Source organism: Cicer arietinum, chromosome 1 (genome assembly GCF_000331145.2).
Source record: "Cicer arietinum cultivar CDC Frontier isolate Library 1 chromosome 1, Cicar.CDCFrontier_v2.0, whole genome shotgun sequence".
In the NCBI taxonomy this organism is placed as follows: Eukaryota; Viridiplantae; Streptophyta; class Magnoliopsida; order Fabales; family Fabaceae; genus Cicer; species Cicer arietinum.
In genome coordinates, this window is record NC_021160.2 from 9,331,152 (window position 1) to 9,344,127 (window position 12,976).

The window sequence follows — 12,976 nt, forward strand, 5'->3', positions numbered from 1 at the left end:
AAATATAATATTTAAATGTTTTAATGTTAATAAGACTTTTAAATAGGCTTTCAGGTCAGGTCAGGTCAGACTTTTATAAAAGTCATGTCATACCGAAAAAAAGTCTATGATAGGCCATTAGACAGACTTAGACTTAAAAAATTAATCGTAGATCAAGACTCAAGTCTTTCAAAATCTGACATGACCTGATCTATTCCCACCCTTACAAAGCACCATGCAAAAAAAGGTTATAAATTTGCACACACAAAAAAAGACAATAAATTTGTGATAAGAAACGGCTATCAAACAATTTAATAGTAGGATCTTAAAAATATAAACTATTTGTGTAAGCTATTCACTTTAAAATAGCCTCTTAGACATACTAAATACACAGGGATCGATCCTCTGTCCAATAATTGACTATCCGTCTTCTGTTTAATAACCGTCGGATAATCGAATTACCTATTTATTTTATCTACGAATATTTGTTTAACTATTCTTCTCATATATGTCATAGATTTTATCCTCAAATTTAGATTTTTTTGTCATTTCTATTCACCTCCACTATGAAGTACAATACGTTGCGAAGATTATCATAACCTGCAGGGGAATCTAATTATAATTATGTTAAACTCAATTAAGATTATGATATTTTATCCATAAATCATGGCTTAAAAATTCATAGATGTATGTGAATATATGGTAACATTTATGATTTCTTTTATTGATAAAAAAATTATAATAATTTCCAAAATTGATTTCACAAAATCAAATTGTTGACGATCCAAACCTACTAATTTTTTTAGTCGGTGGGATCTCTCAAATTTTGTTATATCCAAACCTTTGATTTTCGAATAATTTAATAAGGAATAAAGAGATAAAGATGAAGAATGTGAGATTCAATTAACTTTTCATTGTGGAATATATCCCTCATATTACTTTAGCAATATCGTCCTCATCAACAAGTTGCCTATAGTGATATGGGCGATTCCTCTCTCAATTGAGAACCAATATAGTTTTCAATGAGGCTGTGTTAATTAATATGAACCATCATGTAAGTGGTCTATAATATTTATTTTCTTCGGTAGGTGGAAATCATCCATTTCTTTCTTAATGGATAGCATTGGCAGACTTTTTTTATGGTTGACTCTCTTTGCGCCGTAGGATGCATTTATTTATACTTAATAATCTAAGATATTATCCAAAGACTACTATATGTTAAATTGGATTTAGTCGATGTTTAAGTATTCCAAGAAAGTTAGGATGATTAAGAATAGTTAGAATGTGATTTAATGAATCTTTTTCAAATCTAAAGAGTCCAAAAGAATTTGTTTTAGTGAATATTCTTTAAGTCAAACACGGGGCATCACATACACTCAATAATATATAGAAACACATGTTACCTACGAAAATAGCCGAATAAGACAAATTATGTCTATATTTTGTAGACCATAATATTTTGGCAGGTAGGATTAACTTTGCCTATAAATATTTATTTTACATTTCATTTTACACATATCAATTAAACTTATCATTTTTCTCACAATTCATTCTTGATCTTTCTACTGTACAATTTACTCGTGTTTTCTTTAATTTAGTAATTAAAAAAAATCAACTTAGTATTGTTGACTAACTTTTAATCCGTTTGAAGCAAAGGGTTAATATTGTTGACTAACTTTTAAGTTCAACAACAAATCCATATTGATCTAACTAGAATATTTACATCAAATAACATTTTAGGATCGAACATATTAAAATTTACAAAATTAAATACATAAGTGCCATATTATCATTAAGAATTTCAAGTAAAATTGACATTTAATTCACATGTGGACTGAGCACATTCATGTAATCCTTCTCGATTTTTCTTAATTATGTGATTATCCTTTTCCTTGAAGAGCTAAACTAATTCAATTTAACAAGTGATGCTTTCGTGTAAATAAGGATACGATTATACGACTGTACTGAGAATAAAGTATTCTCATTCGATTGTATCAAGTGCATCTGATTCTTCAACATTATTGTTTTTACTCTCTTATTTTTTAAATTGCAATTTTAATTTATTTTATAAATGGTTGATCATCTTGATTTTAATTCGGTGAACGCTGACATTACCTTTTTTTTCTATAATTATGTGAAATATATAGTTCATTTATTTATTTATTAAATTGTCAGCTCATTTATTTATTTATTTTTAAAATAAAAAATTGTCAACACATTTTCAATTTTTTTTAATATTGTCACCTCATTTTTTAAAATTCGTCTAAAATATAATTTTAGTCGTTTATCTATTATACGATAACAGTTTTTGTCCTTTATTTTTATAATTTCCTTTCGTCTTTTATCTTTTATATAATATTCATTTGAGCCTTTAATAAAAGGATAAATTTCTATAATTTTACAAAAGATAAATGAAAAGTGCTTATTAAGTAAAAGATAAAAGACTAAAATAAAAGATAAAGGATCAAAATGAATTAAATAAAAAGATTGAAGATCAAATAAATATATATATATATATATATATATATATATATATCACGTCAGTGTTGGTCGAGTTAAAATCAATGGACCAACCGTTTGCAAAATGGACTAAAGTTAAGATGTTAAAATTGTAATTGTCAAACTAAAAAGTAAATAAAAGTTACATTGAGGGGTTGAATCAAGTATAGGAGATGAACAACGTCAACATGTAAGTGGTGAGGATGATGCATTTCATACTAGATATGTTAGTGATGAATCAGGTAATAGTGATATAGATAGTTCAAATAACGAGAATGTACCAAAGTTTGATCAATTCAAAGAAGAGTGTCCAAGTATGTGGCTGGTAAGATGACAACTCAAGATAATGTTACAATTCGAGAAATTGTGTTTGATGTTATAAGAACCGTTAGGATTACAATTGGACAAGCATGGGACCAAAAAGATTGCAAATGAAGTTGTTGAAGGTAATGCAACAAAGCAACATAACTTATTATGAAAGTATTTTGCAGAGTTGAGAATAACAAATATTGGAAACAATTGCAAGACTAATGTTGAGATGCTTGTCATACAGTTCAACCAAGTTTCGAGCGTTTTTAATTTTTGTTTTGGTGGATGCAAAAGAGATTCTTTTAGTGAATGTAAATCTTTCCTTAGTGTGGATGGATGTCTCTTGAAGACTAAGTATGGAGGAACCCTTCTTATTACTGTGGGAAGAGATCCAAATGATCAATATTGCCCGCTTGCTTTTAGGTAGTTGAAACTAAAACTGAGTAATCTTTGAGATAATTTCTAGGTTTAAATATTGGTCCCTGCAAATATACCACTTTTTTTTTAGTCCCTATAAGTATTTTTGTTTGAATTTAGTCTCTGTAAAATCAGAAACGATCGACTTTGGTCTCTAACGTCAAATCAACATTAAAAGAAAGACGAGTTTTCCAAAAAACCCTAATTCCCTCTTTTAATTTATATTCATATTTTCTTAATAAAATAACACTAATTATTAAATGATGAATAAATAAATAAATTTATTAGTTAATAATATAAAATATTTTAATTTGTAATATGTCATAAAAGATGATGTGTTGGTGTGCATTTATAATGTCACGTGTCATGGCAATTTGTCAGCTCTTTTTTTTTTTGTAACGTTGATTTGACGTTAAAGACCAAAATCATTGTCTCTAATTTTATGAGAACTAAATCTAAACAAAAAAACTTACATGGACTAAAATCAAAAAGTGGTATATTTGTAGGGACCAAAAACAAATTTAAACCTAATCTCTAACTTCGATATTGGAGGATATACGCCAAGAAAAGATGTGGGTTTTCATATCCAATCAACAAAAGGTATAATTTTTATTATTTAACATGACTTAATTTGTTTATGATTTTTTTATTTAACATGGCTTAATGTATTGTTATAATTTTTATTATATAACATGACTTAATATATTGTTATATTTTGTAGGGTTTGATTCTTGTGTTTGAAGAGATGTTTGAAAGAGTTGAACTTTTGTCTATAGATGGTCAGGTTGTGATGTTGCGCTCAATTCTTTCGACTTCATTAGTGTTTTATGTATCCTTATTTAGAGTTCCAACAAGAATTTCTTCAAACTTGAGTATGTATTTAAACAATATTTGTAGGGAGGGAGTGATGAAACAAAGAGAGTTAAGTTGATTAAATGGGAAATAGGTATGTACACCATGACAAAATGGAGTTAGAAATATAGTTATCTGCATGTGGTGAAAAGAAGTAGGTGAGGTGGAGAGGGGTTAATAAAAAATGGTTTACAAGATTTATTACGAAGGTAAAAGGAAATAAGAGACACACTTTATCTTTATAGTGAATCGTGGTCGACATGGGAGTAGCAATAGCGTGGGATATAGTAGGTAATTTTCTATATTTATGAACAAAGATAAACTAGTTTGGATAGAGAAGATGTTGGGGAACTATTTGATTAATTCAAACATATAAGATTTTAAATTTTTAATGAAGGAAAAAAATATATCGGTAAAGGATATTGCTAACAAGTTATGGCATAAATGTGTGGGTCTTTTTTTTTAGTACCCTCTTTTTGAAAAAAAAAAACACCAAAATACCTCCATTTGAAAAAAATATACCAAAATGCCTCTTTTTTAAAAAATCAAGTAGGAAGTCGCCATTTGGAACTCGGGCTTCCTTAAGGAAGTCGCCATTCCAAATGGCGACTTGTAAGTAAAGAAAAAAAAATGGGGCATTTTGGTATATTTTTTTCAAATGGGGTATTTTGGTGTTTTTTTTTCAAAAAGAGGGTATTGTAAAAAAAAAAACTAAATGTGTACCTTTGAAGGTAGTGGGGTTTGTACAATAGGTGCACTAATTCAAGTCAACTTAACCAAGCGATAGAATTACTAATTATGAAGCTCAAATGTGTACTACGACTTGTGGTTATGAAGCTCAAATGTGATAAATGTGTACCTTTGAAGGTAATGATGTTTTACAATAAGAGTAAAGCTCATATTTATAATTTTTTAAAAATAATTCGAATTAGGAGAGTAATCGAAGAGAAACTTTTAGTATTATATTTGGATCGCCTTTGGCCTACTTGAAAAGCTAAAAATTGAGGAGGGTATAAATTTAATAACGGTGTTATGATAACAAATCAAAAAATCAAACTAAATCCCAAATAAAACTCCAACTTGAAACCACAAAGCCACACAAATGAGATAAACCACTACATCATTCATACAAATTTGTTTGAATTAATATATATAACTATTACAAATATGCAACTTTCCAAATATATATTTTTTAAATTTCTCACACACATGCTTCATCGTGTACCATTTGCAGTGAAATTAGTTAATCGAAGCAAACCACCGTTAGATTAAAATCACGAATGATCGTTGAACCACCTTCCTACTCTATATTGTTAGTGTATCGAATATTTATAGCATGTTTGACACATGCATCCAATTAGACATATATTATACATGCATCATATAAGTGTGATTTTTGAAGATAAATGACTTTGATGGAAATTTTGACTATGATGATATAAACAATGAATTTGCCTTTCTGAATATGTGTCTCAAATCATCTAACTAAAGTTAGTTAAGTTTTAGTGGTTGTTATAACTACCTTTAGTCAAGTTAGTTATGATAGGTTATAGTTTTTTTGCTTTTGTATACTATAAATAAAGTTGTAATATTGTAGCAGTTGTAATGAATGTTGTTGTAGAATATCATAGTTGGAAAACTGAGAGAGGCATAAGCAATCTATGATTCATAAAAATTCAGAAAAAGAAGATTAAAGAAAGAAAGAAAGATTGGGTGAAAACACTAGTATTGTTGGTTCATAAACAGTGATAGATACTAGGAGATCAATCTTGAGAAAGCTTTAATCTTGTAAAGTTCAATTAACAATAGTGGGTTAATCTTGCTTGCTTGCACGTGACGTATGTCTCATCAATTAAGACTAAACACGTAAATCTAGGTGTTATTCTTCTCTTATCTTTCTTTATTTTTCGTTTAATTTGATTGTTAAGAATTGGTTTTCAAAACTGCCGAAACGGATAACGATAACCAATCTCCATTTTCTGATTTTCTGAATATTCTCTGTTTTCAGCAGAAAACAATGAACGTTCTTTGTTTTCTGGTTTTCTGATTTTTCTAGTATTTCAGTTATATTCAAGAACGTTCTTCATTTTCAGCATAAACGCATAATGTTCTCCGTTTTTCGTTTTTTCTCTACAATTGTTTGTTTTCTGTTTTATTGGTTAATTTTTATTGCAAATCTCAATATTGTTTTAACATACTTAATAGAAGTATCTAATGATACTCATCTTAGCTTTCACCATATATATATTTTTGCAACGGGCGGAAACATCTTCATGGAAGAGATATTCATCAACAACTTATGGTAGATTTGGTGGAATAAATTTAAGAATATTTAAACATAACAATAACGAAATTTAATTTTATTAATTTCTCATCATTTTAACATGTTCTAGATAATATTATGTATTTTTGTAATATAAATGAAATGTATTTTCTATTGTTTTATGTGATTGATGAAAAAATAAAGTAATACAATATAAATATTTTTATTTTATTTATTATTATGTCAAAATTTAAACATATAAATTTATCAAAAGAAAATTCAAATATATAAGAATTAATATTTTAATTTTGAAATAAATATAGATGAATATATTTAAGATCAATTGTGAAACCCGATAGAGTAAATTAAGAACACAACCCAATAAAGGAACTTTAACTTAAAATTAGTAAGTGTTCTTAAATATTGGTAATTATAGGCCCCACAAAAAGTAACTTTAACTAAAGCATAAACATAGTTTTTAACTTTCCTACATAAAGAGGTAACTTCCACTCATCCACTTAAGACTTCACATTAATACAAGTGAGTACATATTTTTGGTACTCAAACTACATAATACTTTATTAAACATACACCCTTCTTAGCTACAGAAGACCTCGATTTAAATAAACTCGCATGTCTTCGAGTTTTTTGTACATATATAAACCATAATTAACATCAAACATAGACCAAGTTAAATTTGAAGGCAAAGTTCTTAAAATTTAATGAATCTACCCCAACGATTTTGGGGTAATTTTCCCTTAGGGTAACTTACAGCCGATATCCCAACAAAGTGAATAGTTGCATCCTTGGTAGTCCCAATAATAAGGTCTTCTTTATTGCTTCTTCTTGTTGGACCATAGAATTTGTCTATTAGGTCAAACCCTTCTAACCCAATCTTCCTTAGGTCAGCTGAAGGAGGTGCCATTGATTCTAATTAAAATGGGGGGGTGTATATAGCAAATGCTTCTATTCTATCAAATGTGTTTATATTGAGTGATGATTGATGTTGTGCCTCAAAATAGGAGAGAGCCACATTCCGTTTTATAGATAGAAAAAAGTTGAAAGATTCTCTTAGATCTTCATCTTCACTGCATCTGTACACGTGGAGCTATTTAGGAGAATGTTTAATTACTTTGGATTAAATTAAAAACAACTAATCATTTTATTTAAAATATGATCTTAATTGAAGTATATTTTTAATAAAAAAAATTAATAAGACATTTTGGTTTCTTGTTTACCTATACCTCTAACATGACCATTATTTTGATAAAAGAACTACGACTAATTAATTGAAGCCTTTGTTTTCATAAATCACTTCTCAAAATGTAGAGATAAAAACATAAAGTTTATATATAAATTTTATCATAGACTTTGCAACAAAATGATAAAGGAATTTCTTTTTTCTTTCTATTTCTAATTAATATATATCGACAGCCAAAATGGTTCTTTTATATTTCGAATATAAAATGTTTTTAAACAAAATAGTGTTTCGTACACACACAAAAAAAAAAACGAAATACTTTTATCTGATCTGTTTATGTGATACTCAAATATATCACTTTTTTTTTTTGTATTATTATTATTTAAATACTTTTATCTTATTACTAAATTTATGAAATGCTACTATAAAATCAATTCCATGCTGGAATGTCCGGTTCATGCTTTTAGATGAAATATATTTAAATTTATCATTATAAAACTTTGAAATTACATATAGAAATTGCTCATCAAATAAATTGTATATAGAAATTGAAAGTGATCATAGACTCAATAATTAATTGAGACTTCAGAATAGGATATAATACAAAAAGGGAGTATAAGCCACCCTTGTTTGTTTGCTATATATTTGTGGTCCCAACTCAAAATATCACGAATTGAAAAATAAATGAAACTAATGGAATATTATCTGGATTAATTTATCTCAAAATTTGGTTAGTGATTATGTTCCAGAACAACTACTACTCTCTAATTAGTAATTAAACATTGTTTTGCTTAAATCCAAAATCGAATAGAATAAGAGCTTTTGAATTATAAAAGCAAGAATCTCCATTATTTGATACTAATAATTTTCTTCCACGTCTCAAATTAATGGCTGTGCATGCAATCAAGACTTGCAAGAATATATCACCGACCAATTATAAAAGGAATAAGGAAAATGTTGAATGCTATAAAAAAATAAACATTCATGCTCTCTAGTTTTTTTTTTTTTTTGGTCCTGTTAAAATTGATAAATAGAACTGTAAAAATTACTAAAACTCACACACAATTATGAGATTTTCAATTCAAAATATATTTATTTAATAATATCAACAGTTAAGTTAGATATTATGAACTACTAGGATTTTAAGATAAAAAAAATGTAAATGTTTATTTTAAAATTTGATTAAATACATGTATTTTTTATCAAGTAAACGGTAATTTTAATCATTTAATGTGTGAATCATTGTTAATAAAATACATGAATGACTAGTAAAAGAAAATCATTAATGTATAGAAATTGAAAATACATCTTCAATATATATCTCTTTTATTAATAATTTATAGATATTTGGGGATTAAATTAACAAGCCTAGAATTGAGTATCTTCTTTGCAAAGGATGCATGTAGTTAAACAACTTTAATTTCTTTTTCTCTTTTCTACTTTTTGAATTTGAAAAAGTTACGGTAACACCGGAAATTTGTTGAAACTTTTAAGTGTAATTTTTTAAAAAAATTCGTGATAATTCGGTCTGATTAAAAGCACTCAATCTTCTAGTGAGATTTGGTCGCAGCTAATAACTTGATATTAATTAGGTTAAATTACATTTGTAGTCCATTAATTTAATTTCAGATAACGTTTTAGTCCTTTATCTTTTTTTTTTCCGACTTGGTTCTTTATTTTAATTTTAAGTGACAATTTGATATTTTATGTTTTAAAATTTCAACAATGTTATCCTTTTTTATACAAAAATTTAAATAAAAAAAAAATCAATCAAAACTCATAAAATTAATTATATTCTTCAATATAATACAAATTTCATCAAATTCATAACGCAAATCTTCAAATAAACTCATATTTTCATACTTTATTTGATATAGTTAAGAATAAAAGACTAAATCGGGAAGAAAAAAAAAAAGAATAAAGGACTAAAACGTTACTTGAAATTAAATTAAGGGACCACATATGTAATTTATCCTATTAATTAATATGGGTGGATGATAGCTACTTTGATATCTCGATAGAGTGTGACCGATGATTGTTCAATATTTTACTAATTCAAATTGTGTGTCTTGAACGTTGAAAATTATATGGTTTAATTGCATAACTCCTACCAGGATGTCATGACATTCTAAATGTTTTGGGCAAATCAATAAAATGATGTGGTTGTAACTATTTAATATCATTTGTCTTGTATTTTTTGCACAATCATCAATGATATTTCATAATCAATATTTTTTAGAAATTGATTTTAATTCAAATTAAAGTGAAGATGTTTAATCTATTTTATGATATAGTATATCTCAAATAAAATTTTCATAATTCCAATTTTAAAAAATTCTTTAAACAGACACAACAATAATATGAGTATGTAATATTATTCTATATGTCATGTATATATTAAGAAAACAATTAATGTATATACTAGGCATAATTTTTTTCACAGTTCATTAACTTAATTTCATGTAACACTTCAGTCGTTTATCTTTTTTTTCTTCTCAATTTAGTCTTTTATTTAATTTTAAGTAACACTTTAATCCTTTATATCTTAAAATGTTACCGACGTTATTATTTTTTTACAAAAACTTAGAAAATTTATCAAAATCTTTCAATAAAATTCAATACCAATTTTAAAAAAAAATCATATATTCATCAAATGCATAATTAACTCAAATATTCAAATAAACTCATATTTTTATATTAAACAACATCAAATTCATCAAATAAATAATGAAAATATGAATTTATTTAAAGATTTAAGTTGTGAATTTGATGAAATGTACATTATATCAAAGGATTATATTATTGATATTTTAAGAATAAAAGATCAAACTATTACTTAAAATTAAATAAAAGACTAAATAAAAAAAATAAAAATAAATAGCTGAATATGGGTCATGAGCGGCTGCCTTTCTTGTCCTTGCTCATGGCCGTTTTACTTAAATGTTTGTTTTATTACTCTATACTCTTTTTTGTTTCACATTGATTTTAATTATTTGGATTTTTCAAGTAAAGTGCTTAATAGGCAGTATTATACATGTTTGTATTGCTTAGGTTTTATCCTAGTCTTCAAAGTTTTTATTTTTTATTCGAGTGGTATTTTTAAAATGTCAAGAAGATGTTAATTTTATTATATGATATTTTTAAACCCTAGTTTATTGCTAAAAATAACTAAAAATATGATTGTAAAATTGGTCTTGGATAAATATGACGTCAAAAAACTTCTTGACGATGAGGTCAGCAGGGACCATGGCGATGGCGTTTTGTGTTGGAGCATCTCACCTCTGTTGTACTTTATTTATAGCCCAATTCGCAAACTTTGAACCTAATTCCTTTTTCTTCATTAAAAAGAAACTTCCACGTGTCTTTTGTCAAAATATTCCTATGCTTTTCAATTGTCTATCATAGACTACACTCATTATAATATTAAAATATCTTAGGATTTAGGAAGATTATATATTGGTATGGTCTTAAAAAACACAACTCAAATTACTATTAGAAAATTCATACTTAAAATTATAAGATAAATCTAAAAATTGAGTCCAATACAAAACAAATACGATTTGTATACATTAGTTCAACATAAGTGATGTGACACAAAAGTTAAGTTGATGTTCTCTAAATAGATAAATATATTTGTGAAATGGAAGCATTAATGTATGTTGACTATTATACATATTTAGAAAACCATTCAAATTAAGTATATGTTTTAACTTATTTCGACATATAAAAATGTGGATGTACATCCAATATTTCGATATGACCTCAATAGACACACGAGGAGAAATTGCAACAAACAATAAAACATGGGAGTTCGAAAACATTATAAATAAAGGGGTCACCGATGTATCATAATTCATATTCACTTATATTTTGCATATTACTTGTTAATGTTGTGCCTTACTTTGATATTGGAGTGTTTTTATATGTACACCTCTCGTTTTGAGAAAAATGTGTATCATAAACAAATAAAGAGTACTCAACACATGATATAAGGGTGATCAGTCATTTGTATTCATACAGGAAACTTAGACTTCAAGATCACATCCACATGATGGCTACTAGAAGCAGGAATCTCCTGGAGCCATTCCTAGAAGAACTAAGTCACCAAAATCACAATTTAAATATTCATAATAGAGGAGATTCATAAAAAAGAATTTATGATATGCAACTTTCTGAAATATTACCAAGACTAGTTCTTGATGTTGATGCAGAAGAATTGGACCCTTCATATTTTTTTCTTGTAGCTGCAATTGCAAAAATATCGGCCCCATCATTGAAAGAACGAAATTTGTTGAAGAAGTGAATTAATCAAAGAAATATGTTGGGTTCAAATTTAAAGGTAAAATAGGAGGAAAGTATAAAGTATGTAAGAGATTATAAGAGAAAGCACAAATGAAGAAAGTGCTTCTATTTGAATTTTTTTCATGCTTGGTTTCGAATTAAAGAAATTGTTGTAGCGGTAGGTGATGTAGACCGATCCTACATGAAGGCTAATGAGCTTCAAGAATTAGGAGAGGAATGACCATTGACTAGAGGGAAGACTATGAAGCTAAAGGAACAGTTAGAGAAACAAGTTGTTAATTTTCTTAGTCGTAAGACCTATGACAAGATTGATCCACATTATATTAATTTTTTGGCCATAGAAATAACTTAAGATTTATTTTATTTATTTATTTTGAGGTGTAATAAGCATACCTTATATTTAGGAATTATGTTGACTTGTGTGTGTACCTAAATATTTGGTAACTTAGGCACAATGTCATTAGTTGTGTGTACCTATAAGACAATAGGAGATTATTTTTTAAAAGAAGAAAACACTTTGGGTGAGATTAGAGAAATGCTCTCTAGGGTTCTTCTTTGAACCAAATTTGGATCTTATCAATAGTCTCTTATTCTTGTAGTGATTCTACCTTGATCTTATCATTACTTGTGGAGTGTGTTGATTTCTATCATTTCATTATTTCTCCATTTTTTCTTCTTTGTATTCTCCATTTTATTTGGTACTTTGTTTAAAAATATCACTTGGTTAGATCCTTCAAATTATATGATAACACTCAAATCCATATCAGCCGTGTAGAGGCAACATATTCTTTTCTTTGATACTTAGGTTGAATTTAACGTTTGAATGATGAAAATTAATGAAAATGATTAATTTGTCTAACGAAAATAAGGTTAAAGGACTAAAATGAAACAATAATGATTTAAGAAACCAAAGTAAAACCAAAAAATAAGTTAAGAGATCAAATGTGTAATTTGAACTAAATTAAATGCTATAGAATTTAAGAAACGGTCGTAATGATGGAGAGAAATAAGATGATGAAAAAATAAAGAAATATTGATTGAATCTTAATTTTTGATATTTTTTATATAAAAATCAATAATATATATATATATATATATATATATATATATATATATATATATTTCGTCGATGGCTTTTGTTAATGAAATTATTA